Source organism: Saccopteryx leptura, chromosome 2, assembly GCF_036850995.1.
Source record: "Saccopteryx leptura isolate mSacLep1 chromosome 2, mSacLep1_pri_phased_curated, whole genome shotgun sequence".
In the NCBI taxonomy this organism is placed as follows: Eukaryota; Metazoa; Chordata; class Mammalia; order Chiroptera; family Emballonuridae; genus Saccopteryx; species Saccopteryx leptura.
The window spans coordinates 327,903,636-327,910,278 of record NC_089504.1 but is presented as its reverse complement, the minus strand read 5'-3'; the positions used below and the strand labels follow the sequence as shown (position 1 = coordinate 327,910,278).

The 6,643-nt window shown below is 41.5% G+C and overlaps 1 non-coding gene across 1 annotated transcript; it reads right to left on the bottom strand.

Moving 5' to 3' along the window:
* Nucleotides 1-1,362: 1,362 nt before the first annotated feature.
* LOC136396236 (U1 spliceosomal RNA) lies at nucleotides 1,363-1,526 on the bottom strand. The gene has a single exon (XR_010749629.1). It is a non-coding gene; the product is annotated as a U1 spliceosomal RNA (small nuclear RNA).
* Nucleotides 1,527-6,643: the final 5,117 nt, after the last annotated feature.

Here is a 6,643-nt window from a genome sequence, read left to right as displayed (position 1 = left end):
AAAAATAAAAATAAAATAATATAATGTGGCAATTCTGGATGTCAGATTCTGCCCTCCCCAGAATATGTTATTGTTTTAGTTTGTGAATGATGTTATTGTTGTTTGTTTGATGATTCTCCTGGGTTAATTTTATAAACTATATTTCTTGTCTGTGCAGCTACTAGTTTAATAGTCAGTTAACAATTGGACAGAGATTACCTTTAACAACTTGAAAAAATAAGTCTCACAGCATTTGGCATCGGGCCCTGTGTGTATTTGGTCAGGACTTCAGTGCTCCAGCAATTTACAATTCTGTTTTCATCTCCCGCTTATTTAAAGCCTGAGCTCAACCAGAAGTGAGGCCTCTCATGTCTTCCTTAGACATGTGCATAGCCTTGAACATGCATGTATCTTTCTAAAGTACTAAGAATAAGTCAGAGATTACTAAAGATCTCTTTGGGCATCTCTCACTTCCCAGCATTTCCTTTTAAGGCCTTTGGTCAGCCTCCTGTAGCCTCTACTAGTATCAACACCTTTGGAAGTTGTGATGTTAAACAATTGCAGCAAATTTTTCTTTCAACACATACCCTGGTGATAAGAGTATGAGCTATGAGTCAGTTCAAAGAAAAACAAACCCTAAGAGCCCTGGCCAGGTAGCTCAGTTGGTTAGAGCACTATCCCAATACGCCAAGGTTGTGGGTTCCATCCCTGGCCAGCGCACATATAAGAATCAACCAATGAATGCATAAATCAGTGGAACAACTAATCTATCTCTCTCTTCCTTCCTTTCTCTCTAAAACTCAATAAAAATGAAAAAAAAAATATTTAAACAAGCCTTAAAAATTTTTTAGAAAGCTGCCAGGCAGGTCAAACAGTGACAATTTCTGTGTTGGGGACTCAGAGTTGAGTTCAAACCTATTCTGTCCCCTCCAGTGGCTGCGAAACTGCTGGTTTTGACAGCTAAGGAGAAGGGGATGGGAATAGAGTAAGTTAAAATGTCAGAAAGCTTTCTGTTCTTATCTATTTCAGCAGTTTTTCTTGAATAAATCCTCCTTGGATTTTAGCAAACCTTCATTTTATTTTCAAAGTTCTGAAAAAGTTGATTTTGATAATTTTTGCCAGTGTTTTTATTACTTTTATGAAGGAACAGATTTTCAAAGAACTTTATGCCTCTGTTTTTTTTGTGTGTGTTTTTTTTGTTGTTATTGTTGTTTAAATGATTATTGTATTCATTTTAGAGAGAGGGAGAGAGAGACAGGAACATCAGTCTGCTCCCGTATGTGCCCTGACCAGGGACCAAACCAGCAACCTCTGTGCTTTGGGACGACGCTCCAACCAACCAAACCATCCGTTCAGGGCTGTTGTTGTTGTTTTCAAATGATGTAGGGGAGAGCACGAACGCATTTCCCCACTACCACAAATTATACAGTCGAGTTTCTCACAGTTGGGGAAATCGCAGAGATCAGCACATACGGATTGCAATGAGTAAGCCTCACCCTGGGAAATCCACCTTCATGATCATCGTGTCTCCCCTGCCAGGTAAGTATTATCATGCCATTCTGGAAGTGCTTGAATTTGTGTTTATTTTTGCACAAAAAGAAACACTGGATAAATCAGAGACTTATACAAATGACTATATAGGGAGTAATTCTCAAACTGTTTTGAATGTATTATAAAATAGAACAAATAAACAAATATCCTGCTCACAAAAATTAAGGAATATTTAGCCTGACCAGGAAATGGAGCAGTGGATAGAGCATTGAACTGGGACACGGAGGATCCAGGTTTGAAACCCTGAGGTTGCCGGCTTGAACACAGGCTCATCTGGTTTGAGCACAACTTACCAGCTTGAGCCCAAGGATGCTGGCTTGAGCAAGGGGTCACTCTGTCTGCTGTGCCCCCCGCATCAAGGCACATATGAGAAAGCAATCAATGAACTAAGGTGCCATAACAAAGAATTGAAGCTTCTCATCTCTCTCCCTTTCTGTCTGTCTGTCCCTATCTAGCCCTCTCTCTGTCTCTTTCTGTCACACACACACACACACACACACACACACACACACACACACACAATTAGGGTTTATAGCAGTAATATTCAACCTGGTCCTTACCACCCACTAGTGGGCGTTCCAGCTTTTATGGTGGGCGGTAGCGGAGCAACCAAAGTATAAATAAGATAGATTTTAACTATAGTAAGTTGTTTTATAAAGATTTATTCTGCCAAACTTAGCGAAAATTCGATATAAAGTACTTGGTAAGTAATTATTATTATATGCTGTAACTTGCTGTAACTCTGCTTTATAAATTTTATAAAGTAAAGTTACTTCCTTACTTTATAAATACCATTACTGTGGAACCGGTGGGTGGTTAGAAAATTTTACTACTAACAGAGATACAAAAGTGGGCGGCAGGTATAAAAAGGTTAACTACCCCTGGTTTATAGTTTAATATTCATTTTGAAATATCCCCTAATTTTTGTGAGCATTATATATTGATTTTGTTGAGAACAAGACATTTCACTGTGGCAGAAGGGAGTTACAAATATGGAAAGACAAAGGCAGAGTGGTATTTGTTGAATTTGAATTGGTGGTGTTAATATTAATTTATGATTTTTAAAATATATTTTTTCAAGAGGTCCTGATTTTTACTTTGACCAATGAAAGGACTTAGAAGCAGTGATACCCTAAGTAGCAATGAACACAACAAGCATCCAGTTCTTGGTTTCTATACCATACACCATTAAAAGAAATGTGGTTAGAAGCATTTCTGGTCTCTACCCAACCCACTGTGCCAGTAGCACCTTGCTGTGGATTGATTGTTTGAGTCCCCCTGATATTCATATGTTGAAATACTTATCTCCAAGGTAAAAGTATTTGGAGGTGGGTCCTTTGGGAGGTAATTTAGGTCACAAGGGCAGAGCCCATGTGAATGGGATTAGTGTCCTTTAAAAAGGGGCCCAAAAATATTTCCTCACACCTTTTACCATTTGACATTATAGCAAAAAAGACAGCAGTCTATGTACCAGAGGGCAGGTTCTCACCAGAAATTAAACCTGCAAGTGCAGTTTATGGCATTTTGTTATAGCAGCCCAAAAGGACTGAGATATACCAACCTAGTTGTGACAACCAAAAATGTCTCCCAACATTGCTAAATTTTCTCTAAGTGGAAATATCACCCCATTTGAGAATCATGGATCTAAATTCATATTATCAGAGGGGGGAGTTCTTCAAAAACATCAATTTTCTGAGGGATAAAAACACAGGGGAGAGGTCTGTTTTACAACAAAAGAGGCTAGAGATAAAATGACCAAACATAATAGGTAAATCTTGATTGGATCTTGACTTTAAAAGAAAAACTTCTATTAAAATCATATTTTGGGCCCTGGCCGGTTAGCTTAGTGGTAGAACGTCGGCCTGGCATGCGGAAGTCTGGGGTTTGATTCCTGGCCAGGGCACACAGGAGAAGTGCCCATCTGCTTCTCCACCCCTTCCCCTCTCCTTCCTCTCTGTCTCTCTCTTCCCCTCCCGCAGCCAAGGCTCCATTGGAACAAAGTTTGCCTGGGCTCTGGGGTTGGCTCCATGGCTCTGCCTCAGGCGCTAGACTGGCTCTGGTTGCAACAGAGCGACACCCCAGATGGGCAGAGCATTGACCCCTGGTGGGCGTGCCAGGTGGATCCCGGTGGGGCACATGCGGGAGTCTGTCTGATTGCCTCCCTGTTTCCAGCTTCAGAAAAATACAAAAAATAAAAAAAATAAAAAAATAATCATATTTTGGAGCTCTGACTGGTTTGCTCAGTGGTAGAGCATCTGCCTGGCATGTGGAAGTCCCAGGTTCGATTCCCAATCAGTGTACACAACAGAAGTGACCATCGCTTCTCCACCCCTCCTCCTTCTCTTTCTTTCTCTCTCTCTTCACCTCCGCAGCCAAAGCTCTATTGACTTGAGCAAGTTGGCCCCAGGCATTGAAGATGGCTCCATGGCCTCACCTCAGGCGCTAAAAATATGGCTCCAGTTGAAACGAACAGGAGCCCCAGATGGGCAGAGCATTGCCCCCTAGTGGGCTTGCCTGGTGGATCCTGAGTAAAAAGAAAAAAAATCATATTTTAGAGATTTAGGAAAATTTGAATAAGTACTGCATATTAGATGATGTTAATTTATTGTTCATTTTCTTAGATGTAATAATATTATAGTTACTTAAAGAAGCCTTTATTTTAATTTTGGGAGATACATACTAAAATAGTTATGGGAGAGGTGTCATGTTGATTGAAACTTGCTTTCAAATGATTTAGCAAGAAATTAAGTTAAGTGGGGATCAGGAGAGGCGAGGTAGATAAAGAGAGCACACACAAATGTTGGCAAAATGTTAGCAACTGATAAATTTCATGGAAGCATCTATGGGTATTACTATTCTTCCAACATTTTGGTAAGCTTAAAAATTTTCAAAATAACAAGTTTAGGGGAAATAGGATAAAATTCACGGAGGAAAAAAAGGCTGGAAATCACTGAGGGAGAGAATGTGGGTAGAGGACAGAAGACTAAGGACAGAGTCCTGAGGAGGCACAATAGTTTTCTAAGGAAGAGAAAACTAGAGGAAGTCTTAGAAGATAGAAAGTCTTGGAAAGTTGGAGATGAGGAAGAGTGACAGCAAGAAAGGACAATTCTAATGATAAGTTTTCTTTAGGAACAAACAAAGGAGGCAAGAGTTGGAAGGGGACCTGGGCTTGTTTGATTACATTTTTGAAGATGAGTCATCTGAAGATACGTTTGCATGCCCGTAGGAATGATCCAGTAGAAGGTGAAAGAAGGGAGATTGCAGGAGTGAAGTCTTTGAGTAGATGAGAGAGGATGGGATCCATGTAGAAGGAATGCATTGGCAGAAAGAGCAGTTGCCTCTGAAGGCATCTGTTTTCTTGAGAGAGCTCTAAACAAAGACAACAGGCCCTGGCCGGTTGGCTCAGTGGTAGAGCGTCGGCCTGGCGTGCAGAAGTCCCGGGTTCGATTCCCGGCCAGGGCACACAGGAGAAGTGCCCATCTGCTTCTCCACCCCTCCCCCTCTCCTTCCTCTCTGTCTCTCTCTTCCCCTCCCGCAGCCAAGGCTCCATTGGAGCAAAGCAGCCAAGGCTCCATTGGAGCAAAGATGGCCCGGACGCTGGGGATGGCTCTGTGGCCTCTGCCTCAGGTGCTAGAATGGCTCTGGATGCAGCAGAGCAGTGCCCCAGATGGGCAGAGCATCGCCCCCTGGTGGGCATGCTGGGTGGATCCCGGTCGGGCGCATGCAGGAGTCTGACTGTCTCCCCGTTCCAGCTTGGGAAAAATGCAAAAAAAAAAAGACAACAGGAGGCTTCTCGGGAAATGTTGGAGATTTGAGGAGAGAGAAATAGTGTCTCAGAAAGGAGAAAAATTAATTTACTGGGAAAGTGGAAGAGAATAGGTTGGTTGTGTTACCAGCTCATTTGAGATTGTGACCATAGCCTGACCAGGTGGTGGCACAGTGGATAGAGCATTGGATTGGGATGCAGAAGACCCAGGTTCGAGACCCCGAGGTCGCCAATTTGAGCAAAGCTCACCAGCTTGGACCCAAGATCGCTGGCTTGAGCAAGGTGTTACTCGGTCTGCTGAAGGCCCACAGTCAAGGCACATATGAGAAAGTAATCAATGAACAACTAAGGTGTCACAACAAAAAACTGATGATTGATGCTTCTCATCTCTCTCTGTTCCTGTCTGTCTGTCCCTATCTCTGACTCTCTCTCTGTCTCTGTAAATAAATAAAATAAAAAAAAGAGATTGTGACCATAAATTGAAAGTGAGTTCTGTCAGTATGGTGAGGTGATTTTCTGTTACAACATTGACTTGTTTGGACACAGGTACTGATTAAGGGGAGAGTTGGGATTAACCAGTTATAATGGACTTTTATAATTTTTATTGACTGCTCAGAATATGAACCTCTTTCCTATGTATTGGAACTCCTTTCCTATATTTGGAACCCCTATTCCCATCTTTTTATAGTCTTGGTGAATGGCATAGCCATTCTGAAACTGTCAGATACTTACTTTCCCAGTGTCCTTTGAAGCTAGAACTGAGCACACGACCTACATGCAGTCAGTCAAATACACTGTCCTGAATTTTTAATCAGGAGCTAAGACATAAACAGTGGAGCATCATCCCTAGCAGTAATGAGGATGGTGACAGCAACAACCAGTTTCTGTTATCAACAGTGGCAACAAGTTCCCAGTCATTGGCAATGTCATTGCAGCATCCATCCCTGTGGGATGACAGTGTAGGTGTCCTCACCAGACCATAATTTTGGTTGTGGTTCTCACCCCATAACCTCAAACCAGGGTCTCCAGCTCTCCCAGCAATTCCTTGAGGCAATGATGTCCATGCAATGCAAATGACTACATTTATAAAATGGTACATTAATTATTATAAAACCATTGATTTCATTTACAGATTAGGTGAGCACATTCAATTTCCTAAAACAAACGTAGTTTGTGGCTTAAATGAACAAATACAATCTATCATAATAAATATATTTGACAAGTTTTATGGTTATTCCAAACCTTGTGGTTAAAGGTTACATTCTTATGAGATTAAACAGAAACAGAAAACTGCTTGTACTCTAACAGATGACTATCTCACAGAACCTCTTTAGTTCCTGCTCCTCA